This window comes from Narcine bancroftii, chromosome 11 (assembly GCF_036971445.1).
Source record: "Narcine bancroftii isolate sNarBan1 chromosome 11, sNarBan1.hap1, whole genome shotgun sequence".
Lineage (NCBI taxonomy): Eukaryota > Metazoa > Chordata > Chondrichthyes > Torpediniformes > Narcinidae > Narcine > Narcine bancroftii.
Window position 1 is genome coordinate 54,785,734 of NC_091479.1, and position 7,922 is coordinate 54,793,655.

A 7,922-nucleotide genomic window follows, 5' to 3' on the forward strand; every position below is an offset into this window, starting at 1 on the left:
CTCGAACCATGGCCCCGGGTTCTGGGCTCCCCCACCATTTGAAACATCCCTTCCGCATCCATTCTGTCCAGTCCTGCCAGAATTTTATATGTCTCTATGAGATCCCCTCTCAATCTTCTAAACTCCAGCGAGTACAATCCCAAATTGCGCAATCTTTCCTCATAAGTTATTCCTGCCATTCCAGGTATCAGCCTGGTGAATCGCCTCTGCACTCCCTCCATTGCAAGAACATCCTTCCTTAGATAAGGTGACCAAAACTGCACACAATACTCCAGGTGCTGTCTCACCAAGGCTCTGTACAGCTGCAGTATGGTATCCTTATTCCTATACTCAAACCCTCTTGATAGGAAGGCCAACATACCATTTGCCTTTTTAACCACCTGCTGTACCTGCATGCTCACCTTCAGTGACTGGTGCACAAGAACCCCTAGGTCTCTCTGCACTTCCCCATCTCCCAATCTATTGCCATTCAAATAGTAATCTGCCCTCCGGTTTGTATTACCAAAGTGGATAACCTCACATTTATCCACATTGTAGTGCATTTCCCATGTAACTGCCCAGTCCCCAATTAATCCAAATCACACTGGAGCTTCCTGACCCCCTCTTCAGTGCACACTAGCTTGGAGTCGTCTGCAAATTTGGAGATATTACATCCAATCCCCTCATCTAGATCATTAATGTAAATTGTGAACAGTTGGGGTCCCAATACAGATCCCTGTGGCACCCCACTGGTCACCACCTGCCACTCAGAAAATGAGCCATTTATCCCAACTCTCTGTCTTCTATCTGCCAGCCAGTTCTCACTCCACATCAATACCTTTCCCCTAATCCCATGAGGCTTGATATTGCATGCCAGACATTTATGTGGGACCTTATCGAAGGCCTTTTGGAAGTCCAGGTACACCACATCCACTGGCTCTCCCCCATCTATATTACCTGTCACCATCTCAAAGAATTCCAATAGATTTGTCAAGCGCGATTTACCTTTTGTAAATCCATGTTGATTCTGTCCGATCCCTTCTCTGCTAGTCATATGCTCCGCTATTACATCCTCAATAATGGATTCCATCATTTTGCCCACTACTGATGTAAGCCTCACCGGCCTATAATTCCCTGCTTTTTCTCTACCCCTCTTTTTAAATAGTGGGGTAACATTAGCTACCCTCCAATCCATGGGTACTGATCCTGAGTCTTCTGAGTTCTGTAAAATAATTCTTAAAGCATCTGCTATCTGAATGTCCACTTCCTTAAGAACCCTAGGATGTAGATTATCAGGCCCTTGGAATTTATCGGCCTTCAATCCCTTCAATTTCCCCAAGAACATGTCCTTAGAGATACTGATTTCTTTCAGCTCCTCCCTTCCTTCAGCTCTATGTTTCCCAACATCCTTGGGAGGTTATTTGTATCCTCTCTTGTGAAAACAGAACTAAAGTAAGAATTTAATTGGTCTGCCATTTCCTTATTCCCCATTATATATTCCCCTGATTCTGATTGCAAGGGACCTACTCTGGATTTCACCAATCTTTTCCTCTTGACATATCTATAAAAGCTTTTGCAGTTGGTTTTTATGTTTGCCGCAAGCTTACTCTCGTAATTTATTTTTGCCCTCTTGATTAATCCCTTTGTCCCCCTTTGCTGCATCTTGAACTGTTCCCAGTCTTCGGATTTGGTACTTTTTTGGCCAATTGATATGCTCTCTCTTTGGACCTAATGCTGTCTCTAATTTCCCTTGTTATACACGGTTGAGTCACCTTTTTTGGTATATTTTTATGCCAAACTGGTATAAACGATTTCTGCAATTCTTCCATTAGATCTGTGAATGCTTTCCATTGTCTATCCACCGTCAACCCCCACCCCCCCCCATAAACACCACCCAATCAATCTTACTCAACTCCCATCACATACCATCATAATCCCCTTTATTTCAATTCAGGACCTTAGTCTCGGTTTTAATTTCTTCACTCTCCATGTCGAGTGTGAATTCGATCATATTGTGATCGCTCCTACCCAAAGGACCTCGTACAACAAGATTGCTGATTAGCCCCTTTTCATTGCATAATACCCAGTCTAAAATGGCCTGCTCCCGAGTTGGTTCCTTGACATATTGGTCTAGATAACCGTCCCGTAAACATTCAAGGAACTCCTCCTCCTCAGTATTTTTACAAATTTGGCTAGTCCAATCAATATGTAAATTAAAGTCTCCGACAGCTGTTCCCTTATCTAATTTCTCTTTTTATGCCTTCCCTCACCTCTACATTACTATTTGGAGGCCTATATACCACCCTCACCAACGTTTTCCGCCCCTTGCTATTCCTCAGTTCTACCCATATAGATTCGGTATCTTCCGAGTTAATATCCTTTCTGTCAATCGTGTCGGTCCCTTCTCTCACCATCAATGCTACCCCACTCCCTTTTCTTTCTTGCCGATCCCTCCTAAATATTGTATACCCCGGGATGTTAAGTTCCCAGGCTTGCCCACCTTGCAGCCATGTTTCTGTAATCCCAATCAAATCGTATTTGTTTGTCTCAATTTCCACAGCCAATTCATCTACCTTGTTCCGAATGCTTCTTGAATTAAGAAATAAAGCCTTCAAATTTACTTTTTTTACCTTCCCTGCTCTTTCTGATATTTTTACTTTCACTGCCCAACCTAACTTTTCCTATTTTATCGTTCCTGTCCTTTGCCCTATCATACAGGTTCCCATCCCCCTGCCAAATTAGTTTAAACCACATCCGATGGCTGTACCAAACCTAGCTGCCAATATATTGACCCCTTTTGGGTTTAGGTGTAGCCCATCCTTCTTGTAAAGGTCATGCCTTCCCCAAAAGAGATCCCAATGATCCAAGAAGCCAAAACCCTGTCTTTTACACCAGCCCCTCAGCCACACATTCATTTATCTTAACCTTCCATTTTTGTCCTCAGTTGCACTTGACACAGGTAGCAATCCAGAGATCACCACCCTGGCGGTCCTTTTTCTTAGGTTCCGTCCCAGCTTGCTGTAATCCTTTTTTAGTACCTCCTCCCTCTTTTTATCTATGTCATTGGTACCCAATGAGGCATGTACCAAGACATCAGGCTGCTTACCCTCTCCTTTCAGAATACTCTGGACCCGATTTGAGATGTCCCGTACCCTTGCACCAGGGAGGCAGCATGCCATGCGGGTATACTTATCTGGCTCACAGAATCTCTTGTCTGTACCTCTGACAATGGACTCCCCAATGACCACTGCATTCCTCCTCACCTTTTATCACCTTGATCCTGAATGTTGAATGTGTATGTTCATGTAATTTCCCCGTCTCTGTCGGTTTCTCCCTCCTAATTAGAAGTGTAGAGGCTTGCCTAACATATCAACCCTGTTGTCCTGTTTCCATCCCCGAAATAAATGTGTGCTTTGTACCTCCACTTTGGTCTGGTTCTTAATCTGTGGGACCCACACGAATCTGACAACAATGGAGGAGGGAAAGCAAAGTATGTCAAAATGTGTTATTGCCGATGAACAGAGGCAATAAAATATTACATTTATGTTATACAGAATATAAGGTATTTTGAAGTCGCTACATGGAAGAAATTCTTCAAACAATTAAACACAAATACAGAGAGGCAAGTGGGACCTTCTTCTGTTTTCTCCTGCTTAGATCATTCTTAAGAGAAAGATAGGGACCAACATTGACTGCACCTAAAATTAGTGAAATGGAACAAAGAGTTGGATGGGAAATACACCCAAAGTTATCAATGAAATGTACGATGCTCTCCAGAGAGAAAATCCAAAACCAGGATAGCAGAGATCAGGAGAAAGATGGGAGTCGGGCTTGGATGTGACGATTTCAGAAAGAAGCTGTTCAGAGTGGTGTGAAGATTGAAATATACAAATTCAATAAGAAATAGGGTCAGGATTGTGTCAAGAGTGTTACAAATATGATTAATGCCAGATATAAAAATTAAAATCTCCACATCAATTCTGCTATACTACATATAAATTAAATGGACTTATCTCCAATTATTCCGAGAAATGTTTTCAATGTAATCAGGTGATTGAGACTTTTCTTTCCATTCGGTTTGGACCTGTGTAAAAGTGGAAGAATTTCAGTATATTATTAGGACAAATTATGAAGATTAAAATACAAAAGGATGTGAGAATATTTCTGCTTGGTCAGAGATATGAAGCAGATACAAAACTGAAGTTGAATAAATATCAAACACACTTTCTAAGTCCAGCCATAACAGCAGTGAAGAAATGTGCAGCATGAATGTGGAGAGCAGAGAGTTGTTTAACGAGAGATGGGACATTGAAATTAAAACTGTGTCACCATGTAACCATATAACCATTTACAGAGTGGAAACAGGCCATGTCGGCCTTTTGAGACCACTAGCTCAATCCTCCCGATTTCCGCCAATATCCCTCCAACCCCCTCACCTCCATGTACACATCCAACCTTCTCGTAAATGACAGGAGGGACCACTAGCTCAATCCTCCCGATTTCCGCCAATATCCCTCCAACCCCCTCACCTCCATGCACACAACCAACCTTCTCGTAAATGACAGGAGGGACCCTGCCGCAACTAGCTCATTTGGAAGATCATTCCATTCTGCCTCCACTCTCTGAGTGAAGAAGCATCCTCTAAAATTTCTCCAGAAGTTTTTCCTCCTTACCATTAACTCATGGCCTCTTGTTCCAACCTTCCCTTCCCTCACGGGAAAGTGTCTGTCCCTGTATCGTCTATCTATTCCTTTCATAATTTTAAATACCTGTATTGTCCTCTCTCATTCGTCTATGTCCCAATGAATAAAGTCCCAGTCTCCTTAATCTCTCCCTGTAATCTAGATGCTGTAAGCCAGGCAACATTCTTATAAATCTTCTCTGCACCTTCTCCACCTTATCTATATTCTTCCTATAATTTGGAGACCAGAACGGAACACAATGCTTTAAAAAGCTGCACTCTAGCCTATGCTATGATTTATGAAGGCCAGCATGTCATATGCCTTCTTAACTACCCTGTCTACCTGGGAACCCACCTTCAGTGAACTCTGTACCATAACCCCAAGATCCCTCTGTTCCTCTTCATTCCTCGATCCCCTCCCCTTAACTGCATATGTTCTATTTATATTATTTTTTCCAGAATGCAGCACCTCACACTTGTCAACATTAAATTCCATCTGCCATCTTTTCCAAACAAACCAAATCCTTTATTCCAAGAAAATCTACCTCACTATCCACCACTCCCCCTATTTTCATATCGTCTGCATATTTGCTTACCCAGTTAACCACACCCTCCTCTAAATCATTAATATTAATGATAAACAACAAGGGACCCAGCATCGATCCCTGAGGCACTCCACTTGTCACAGGCTTCCAACATGACATACAGTTGTCCACCATGACTCTCTGCTGTCTATCTCCCAGCCACTTCTGAACCCATCTCACTATCTATTAATCCCTAATGACTGAACCTTCCTAAATAACCTTACAAGCAGAACCTTATCAAAAGCCTGACTAAAATTCAATAGATCTCATCACCCACCCGACCTTCATCCACTTTTCTTGTCACCTCTTCAAAAAAATCAACAAGATTCGTCAAACATGACTTTCCCTTCACTAACCATGCTGGGTGCCCTTATCTATCTCTGCCTATCCAGATATTTGTACATACTATCTCGAAGTAAACCATCCATAATCTTCCCCACTCGGAAGTCAAAATACTGGCTGATAATTACTTGGCCTACACCTATTGCCTTTTTTGAACAACAGAACTACATTTGCAACCGTCCAATCCCACGGCACCACACCCTCCTCCAGTGATCTTTGATAAATCACTGTCAGTGCCCCCGCTATTTGTTCCCTGACCTCCCTTAAAGTCCTGCGAAAAATCAAATCAGGACCAGGAGACTTATTCACTTTAATTGACACAAGAAGCTCCAAACCTCTCACTTTACTAATCCTTATCTTTTCCATAACTAAGCCCTTTGCCTCTCTCATTTCATATAGCCCAATGTCCCTTTCCCTCGTGAATACAGATGAGAACAAATTGTTCAATATTTCTCCATCTCATACGATTCCTGACATAGTTCACTGGTCCCATCATCCAGTCGACCTATTCTATGTTTAACCTTCCTTTAACTGTTCACATATCTGAAAAAACCCTGAGGATTCACCTTTGCCTTATTAGCTATGGACACCTCATCCCTTCTTTTTGTCTTTCTAATTTCCCTCTTCAGGTTCTTAAGAGTATGTCAAAATGATCACTGGATCCGAAGTTCTCCGTTACGCTCACCTCCGTCACCTGCCCCATTGCATTCCTTTTCTTTCTTTTTCAATCTTTTTATTATTATTATAATTTATAAACACATACAGTTCAAAGAGATATAAAAAATACATGGTAAGTAATGAATTAATACAGAGATATTAAACAATAATATTACAGAATAAAAATATATCATTAAAAAAAATTTTTAGATCAGTTTAGGGTGTGAACTATCTCTAAAAAAAAGATATAATTAATAACAATATAGGAAAAAAGAGAAAAAAAAACCCAAAAAAGAAGAAAAAACAAATCTGAATTAAAAAAACTTTAAAAAAAACTTTAAAAAAAAACCTACAGATATAGCTAAACCACGCCAATCACTCCGATCTCATCTTACAGCCTAATTATCATACATAATCATAGAAAGAAAACAGAGCCAGATCAACTCACCACAAATGAAAATATTGAATAAATGGTCGCCAGGTTAACTCAAACTTAGAAGGGGATTCATAGACAGAGTTTCTAATTTTCTCTAAATTTAAACATAGTATAGTTTGGGTAAACCATTGGAAAACAGTGGGAGGATTAACCTCTTTATCATAGGTAATCCAAAAATTGCAGTAATGGTATGTGGTTGTAAATCAATATTCAAAACTGTAGATATAATGGAAAAAATTTCCTTCCAATAATTCTGTAAAGAGGGACAGGACCAAAACATATGTGTAAGGGAAGCTATTTCCAATTGACATTTATCACATATAGGATCGATATGAGAATAAAAGCGATGGAGTTTATCTTTAGACATATGAGCTCTATGAACAACTTTAAACTGTATTAGTGAATTTTTTGCACATAGAGAAGAAGAGTTTACCAGTCGCAGAATTTTATTCCAATTTTCATTGGAAATATGAAGATTGAGTTCTCTTTCCCAATCATTTTTAAACTTTTCAAAAGTCCCAGAATTTATTTTTGTAATTATATTATATAATTTAGATATCACACCTTTTGGAGGGAATTTTGAATATAGTATATCCTCTAAAACAGTCGTAGTCTCCCGATTGGGAAAAGAGGGTAAAGTCGAAACTAAGAAACTCCTAATCTGCAAATATCGAAAGAAATGAGATCGAGGTAAATCATATTTCATGGATAATTGTTCAAATGACATGAAAGAGTTATCCAAGAATAAATCCGAAAAGCATGTTATACCTTTAACTTTCCAGAGTAAATAAGCTTGATCAATTAGAGAGGGATGAAAAAGGAAATTTAGTACAATAGGAGTTTCCAAGATAAAATGACTTAGGCCAAAAAATCTCCGGAATTGAAACCATATACGTAGTGTATGTTTAGCCATTGGATTATCAATTTGTTTATATAATTTAGTAAGAGTAAAAGGGAGAGCAGCTCCCAAAATAGAGCTAATTGAAAAATTTTGTATCGGTTTAATTTCTAAATTTACCCAATGGGGATTTAGAGATAATTCTGAATAATTCAACCAATACCTTAAGTAACTAATATTAATTGCCCAGTAATAAATTCTAAAGTTGGGTAATGCCAACCCTCCCTCTAGTTTAGATTTCTGTAAATATTTTTTCCCCAATCTAGGATTCTTGTTTTGCCAGATATATGAGGACAATTTAGAAACGACCTTATCAAAAAAAGATTTAGGAACAAAAATAGGTAT